This window comes from Saccostrea cucullata, unplaced genomic scaffold (assembly GCF_032062105.1).
Source record: "Saccostrea cucullata isolate Sc308-1 unplaced genomic scaffold, CSIRO_AGI_Scuc_v1 ctg667, whole genome shotgun sequence".
NCBI lineage: Eukaryota > Metazoa > Mollusca > Bivalvia > Ostreida > Ostreidae > Saccostrea > Saccostrea cuccullata.
In genome coordinates, this window is record NW_026928881.1 from 344,719 (window position 1) to 352,255 (window position 7,537).

The 7,537-nt window shown below is 34.8% G+C and overlaps 1 long non-coding RNA gene across 1 annotated transcript; it reads left to right on the forward strand.

Annotated features, from left to right (window-relative positions):
- Positions 1 to 1,139: 1,139 nt before the first annotated feature.
- LOC134279006 (uncharacterized) lies at positions 1,140 to 1,762 on the forward strand. Its single transcript, XR_009994559.1, has 3 exons — positions 1,140 to 1,256; positions 1,437 to 1,469; positions 1,687 to 1,762. It is a non-coding gene; the product is annotated as an uncharacterized LOC134279006 (long non-coding RNA).
- Positions 1,763 to 7,537: the final 5,775 nt, after the last annotated feature.

Consider the following 7,537-nt stretch of genomic DNA (forward strand, 5'->3'; position numbering starts at 1 on the left):
ATATAATTACCTGAGAAGTAATTAATTAATTAAGAATGCAAAGTCTATGGGAACAAGCAATTTGTTTAAAAAAAATACTAAGAATATTAAAAAATGCTACGGTGGAAAGATGCATATGATTATTAAGAATAGAAAAACAGTTAAAAGAATTTCACCATGTAGATTTTTTTTCAATTAAATTTTATTGATTTAAAGGGGGGGGGGGTAACTCTTAAAGGACGGGTCAAGGTAAAAAATTAGGACACATTCCACTCTTACATATTGATACTAAAACATGAAGATTATTTCTACATGTACTGAGTATTCAGCCAATATATATCTGTTTTGCATTCAGATTCATTGAATCTGAGGCTATTATGGATCGGATACCTTAATCAAATTCATCATTTTGTAAAATCTATGTCTATACCTAACATTGAGTCGTATTTTGATTGACATGTTTCATTCAAATTGTTGGGCCGATATGTCTAAGAATTTTTCCGTTTGTCTGATCATGACAAGGCGCACACTGTGGTAGTGAGTCGTGGACAGGGGATGCTTACTCCTCCATGGCACCCGAGCCAACCTTTGATAATTAAGAGGTCCAAATATTTTCGTCTACCCCCTATATGTATCGTTTCTGAGCTTCGTTATATCAATATTTCATGAAATTAAAAACTCAAAATTAATGAAAAATTTCATGAAATGGAGAAGTATCATATATATAACAGCATGAATTTTATCAACAGCTAGGAGACAATTGTCTGAAAAAGGAGTGAATTGGGTTGCATTTCTTTGTTTGGTTTAGAATTTACATTAGTAAGCATTTAAAGTATTTAAAAATTTTGGATACTGCATCTGTTAAGGAGGTATGATTAAATGATTTCTTTATTTGTGATGTATTTTTAATTATCAAATTATTTTTATTCGAAAATAATCATCCAAAATTAATTTTCACCGAGAACGACATCTTTTAAAAACAGGTTGACCACTGTAGGTAATTCAAAACACCGATAATTTTTTCCCATAGATTTCTGTTAATGTTTATTTCACAATCTTCATTTTTCACAAAAATAGAAACAGACATTCTCATGCATTATCAGTGTCGTAACAGGCAAAGGCAATCGAAGGTTACTTAGTTTCAAAAGAGAGCGATTCTCCTAGGTCATAAGCACTTGATTAGGAATATTACAACAAATTTGGTAAAATTATAAAAAATTTTGGCGGTCGACACCTCTCAGTCTTCATGGCCAGTTTCTGGTATTTCCTTGCTGCAGGTATGTAAGTTTAGAAATTTTGCGTCTTCGGTAAAAACAGCAGGGACAGCAAATGATTGAAAAATGTCTTTAAAAAGTGTGATCTCATTTAACACTGATAATATCCCAATAGTGGCAATTCAATTTGTAATGACTATATCGGCAGATAATCTAAATGTTTTGCCCTTTTCTAATTTTCAGTGGTAGGTGTGACCATTTTGGCTGTTGGAGAAGGTATTTTTTCCTTTATTACAAAAATGCATTTTATTTACAAAAGTGACTTTTTTCTGCTTACTTTCTTACCCCAGAATATAATTTTAAAATCGGTATAGATGTAATTGGTTAATATTACAAAGCTAGTATGCATTGTATCATGAGTTTCTTCAGTACTAAAACAAAAAAAAAATTGAAAGGGAATTGCAATACCTCATTAGAATATTCCTCCTTCTAGGATTACAATGTCTGCAGTGTACTGGAGTGTCATTCCCACAAAACTGTACACTGTGGTTAACTGTTCAGATCATTATGTACGTGTAGTTTATCATTGATTGTTGGTCTTGAGTAGTACCATTTACATTTCACTAAGCAATTTGGTAATGATTATTATTTTATATTTATAAAGACATTGTTATGATATGTATTAAAGGTTTTCTAAATGACAAATTATTAATTATGAATATGTTTTTATATAATTGTTCTATTACTTTTCGGTCTTGTTTGACATCTGTAGTTGCAGGTTAATTGCTTTCATTTGCTGTTGAGGAAAGGCATTTTTGCACATGGAGCAATATCTAATTATTGACATCTCTTTCCGGTCTCACGATATCAATGTCATTTACTCATACTTGTTATCAACTTTATGGTTAGATCTTAGGATTGTGTTCTTTGAATTTGTTATGCTTATCTCTATCTAATTTCAGTGTTGTAAATTAATGTCATACGGATTTTTCCTGTTCATGCAACTTTCTATCCTTAATTTAATTGGCTGGTCAGTACGAAAGTGGGTGGAGTTGTCAAAGATTAGATGTGAGTGAGTTTGTATGTGAGTCAATTTTGGACAATTCTTTGTTAAATTCAGTTTGTTCCATCTACGAAATTTGTCTAAATTGTGTTTTTGTGAAATTTATATATTTTTGAACTGACAATAAATTCTAAACGTTAAAACCGACTTATCAATTGACTATATTACATGGTGGAGAATCCGGGTTTCATTTTTCTTTGGACTTTTAATTACTGTGAAACCACAAATCTTCGTGGGGGTTTAATTTTTGTTGTTTTCGAGGTATGACGAGACCCTGGAATTCATGTCCACCACGAAATGTAAAATGTCACATACATAAGTACTTATTAAATCTTGATCCACGAAATGAAATCCCCAAGAGATTTTCCTCAAACCACGAAAATTTGACCCTACGAAAATATGTGATTTTACAGTATTACATCATGGATTATAACAGTTCTGATTGTTTTGGATTTTGTTCCCCAAATCAAACCGTTCTCGAAATTCCAGCAGATAGTCAATCATTGACCTCCCCCGTAGCGATTTCTGCTAAAATAGAACTTACTTAGTTTCAATGATACACAAGCGAAAAGGCCCAGAAGTTTCTGCAGGAATTTGAATCTTTCTGCACTTTGCAGAATTTGAAGGACAATAGCAGAATTATCGCTGCATTCCATTTACACCTGAAGGGACCAGCCCTTGTGTGGTTTAGTACACTGGAGGTGACCGACAAACTTTCATGGACTGTTGTCAAGGAGGCATTCAATGCGCAATACCTCAGCAGATCTCTGTACGATCCGGCGATCATTGCAGAATCCGCCAAATTTGACGCTTTGACCATAAAGCCTGGGGCCTCAATAGAAGGCTTCCACAGCCAAGTACTGGAAAAGGTGTCCAGACTGGAGAAACCAGAGAGAGATCTCACTGCGAAATTTATTAATGGACTCCCCCAACAACTGGCCTTCTTTGTCCGAGCTGCCAATCCGAAGAGCCTCCAAGCCGCATTCCAGGAGGCCAAACTCGGAGATGCTTATGGATATCGCCAGTCTACGGCTCCGGTATCGGTCGCTGCTGTTACAACTAAAGAACCCTCAGCGACCTCTAAAACACGGAGAAGCTTTTGTCGCAGCTCGTGGAATCAATGGACCGCCTAAAAGGCCAGGGACCCGGATAGGAAGCCCGCACATCGCCCAAGACCAGCACCAGCCCACCCAATAAGGAACTCCCGATACGTGTGTTACAATTGCACTGACCCAAACCATTGACAAGCTGAGTGCAACTGGAACGGAAACGGACCCCGTGAACCATCCGTAATGTGCCAGATCTGTAAGCAAAACGGACATAGTGCGCGGCCTGTAAAAAGGTCACCGTTGCGGGAAACTAACCGCGCCCAGTCTGCAAAAGGCACCCACAGCCTGCGGCGGTGAATGTGACAGTGCCAACATCTCAGATTATGAAAATGTGTTTTGTGAAAGTGTAAATAGTGAAAGTGAATGTGATGAAAATAATGCTGGGGAATTTATGTACATGCCAGTCAAGATCCAAGGTATGCAAGTTACTGCACTGTTAGATACTTATGGAACGCCATCACTCCTTATAGCATAAAACTATGCATTCATTATGTCAATCTATCATTACGTGATGTGAACATATCTTTATGTTATGTCAATTTTTTATGGGGTGATGTAAAAATATCTTTACATCATGTCAATGCTGCATTACATGAAGTAAACACATTCTTCCATTTTGTCAGCACTTTATAACTTGAAGTCCAAAGTTCATTATGTGAAGTGAAAATATGTTTACATTGTGTTAAAACTTGATTACGTAAAATGAATGTTTGTTTATATTATTTCATTTCTTTAATACGTGAGGTCAAAATTGCATTACGTCAAGTTAATTTCGTTTTACATGTGTTCTATGATTAATTTATCATTACGTTAAGTCAAAGTCCATTCCCTTTTGTGAGTTTATATTTCTATTATAACTAAGCATTATTACGTGATGCTTAAGTATCTTTATTTTACGCCGAGGTCATCACAATGTGAGGTGAAAACATCTTTATCTTTATGTCAGTGCTTTATTACGTGATGTAAAAAGGTTTATAACATAATGTGAACATATATTATGGAGACAGTCCCGGCGTTCCATATTATACCAACACTTTATTACATTATGTCAAAACTCCATTCCGTGATGTGGATATATAATTACGTTATGTGAACTCTTTCTTATGTGATTTAAAACTATCTTTACATTGTGTTAATTCTTTATCATGTTGGTTACAAATGTTTATTACGTGCTGTAAAATACATTTACATTATGTCAAAGTTGATAACCGTGCTTTCACGACTGGGAAGGGGGAGAGATTAAATAATTAGGACAAATTACAGATACATAATATGAGGGAGGGGGGGGGTCTGGCTTCCTCTTTTTTCAAGACATAACTTTATTATATAAAATGTTAATTGAAATTCGCCCCACTTTTTGCTGAAGTATATGGGTAATGTAGTATATTTGGAAAATTTTTAAGGACTGATAGAAGTTGGACCCCCCCCCCTCTTTCACCCGAAAAGGATTTTCGAGTTTGGAATTTTTTTGTTTGTTTTTTTTTGCTTTTTCTTGTCTGGCTGACAAACCTCCCCAAACTTTCAAAAACGATGCAACGTCACTGGAATGAGTCATTTTTCAACCATTCCAAAAATCTACCAGTCCCTCACTTAAATCATTTGACCATTCCTTAGTAAACATGGGTACATATCAGTGGCGATCTTGGGTTCTTGAAAAGAGTAGCTATAGTGGGACGGTATGGTGTCTAAGTTGGGGACCGGGGGGGGGAAGCCTGGAGGCTTTTTTTTTTTTTATATATAAAACGTTTCAACTTATTTCAGTTATACCTTATGTGAGACTTATGCAATGTCCTACAAAGTAAAACCAATTAATTAATTTCATGCATATTTTGATCACTAAAGATGGGAGGGAAGGATCCACCTCTCCCCACCCACCCACCAGAGCACGTATGAAATACGATGTGTTTACACTTTTTTTTTTTTTTTTTTAAAGGAGGGTTAAAGACTGATAAAAATCTAAGGACAGTGTTTTGTATAGTTAGATCAGAAATTTCGGACTTTTCAAAATAATTCAAAATAAAAAGGAAAATATTGCTGCATAACACATACTATTTGATTTGCGATAATTATGAGATTTAACGGCCATTGAATTTCGACGTGAAAAAAAAAACAATCGTCAATAAAGATTCCACGGGAACATGATCCTATTTATAAATTTAAACCTGATATTTAATTAAGAATTAATAAAGTCCTGTGTATATAATTTAATATTTGATATGTTTGATTTAAATTATTTGCATGTTTAACATATGCATGTAATATTGAAAATACAAAACGAACTTTTAGGCATAACCTAAACCTTACGTCACACAATAAAGAGTTGAAATTTTCTAAGATATACTGACAATAGGCTAAGCATTTTAGACACACTGTAAAGGTACAGTGGCATAACATAATAATGATTTGTCAAAAAGTAAGGGAAAATCGAAATCATGTAATAGATTCCCGTCGTCATGTAGCATATTGATGACACAATATAGTAAAGAATTGGCCACATGTGACAATTTTTTTCACATCATGTAATGAAATTCTGACATCGTTTTATAGCGACTTGATATTGAATTAAAGATAAATTCACATAATGTAATGAACTACTTAGCAACCAAATGGTAGAGAGTGCACATAATGTAATAATGAGTTGAAATTATGTATAAAAACATCTTTACACCACGTAAAATTGTTTTGGCTTAATGTCATAAAAGGCTGATACACCGTATAATGCAATGGAAGATTGGCGCAATGTAATTGAAGTACGAGTTAATGCCGTAAAGACTTAATATAATGTAATGGAAAGTTGACATAACGCAATAGTAGCGTGTGTAAATGTCATAAAGAGTTGACATAATGTAATGGAAAGTTGACATAATGCAATAGTAGCGTGTGTAAATGTCATAAAGAGTTGACATAATGGAATGGAAAGTTGACTCAATGCAATAGTACTGTAAGTAAATGTCACAAAGTGTTGACATAATGGAATGGAAAGTTGACACAATGCAAATGTTGAGAGTTCTGCTATAAGGCAGTGACGGCGTTCCATAGATACTGGTAGTATCAATATCGTTTCTTAGTCTCTCTTTGATAAATTACCAGTTAAAAGCAAATCAAATTTTCGATCATGCAGTGAACTGACAGTTAACTTGGCCAATAATCAGTCTGGTTGCGTCTGTGGGACAGCCAGTATCTCAATGCAGACACCTTGTTCGTCTACAGTTCATTCAATATTTGTATATATTTTAGATTGTGCATCTCATCCTTTAATACTTGGTACTTGTTATTTGATTTCTAAAAAGATTGTGTGAGATTTTGACAAAATTTTTAACTTTTAGAGGTCAGAGCAAATGTACAAAAGTTAGATGTGAGCTGCGTTTTTCATTGCCACCCAATTCAGAAATGTTCATAAGTGGCAAAGTTAGCAAAACCAAAATGATAGGTTTACCAGGTGTTTGTTCTGTACATAATTTGCTTTTGCGAAAAGGGTTACTTCTTGTGAAATCAGTTGTTACTATTTCAACAAACGACTCAGTCCCCCTTAAGATATTGAACCCTGGTGATGAACCTGTGTTTATAAATAAAGGATCAATTCTGGCTCATTTCAAACCGCATGACAATTCGTTCCACATTCAAAACCATATACTTAGACAAAACCCCCGTCGAGTGTGCAAACGTAACTTTATTTGACTCCAAGTCAGCTCCAGCAGTAAATCCACATTCCAATGAACAGTTTCTGCTGAATTTCAACTTTGACGATGAATTGAGTGTCAGCGACAAAAAGTCATTAACAGAGTGTTTAATTAAAAACAAATCATTGTTTGTAACAAAGGAAAATCCTGACATAGGTTTTACACTTGTTGTAGAACATCAGATTCATCTCAAACCCGATGTGCAGCCTAAACATCATCGACCATACCGATTACCCCCAGATAAGAAACAAGTGTTGCGTCATCGGTTTGACGATCTTTTGAGGCAGAATATTATTGCAACTGTTCAAGAATGTGAAAAAGTCCCTATTACAAGTCCTATTGTGTTAGTATCCAAACAAAACAAACCAAAGGGGAAGTTAAACAAGTTAACTAAAGATCAGTGTTTGTAATACTACAGGTTTTCTTGTGATTTTCGCTACCTTTATTCTGCGAAACAAGAGTTCCGGTACAATATCCCTGACTTACATGAAC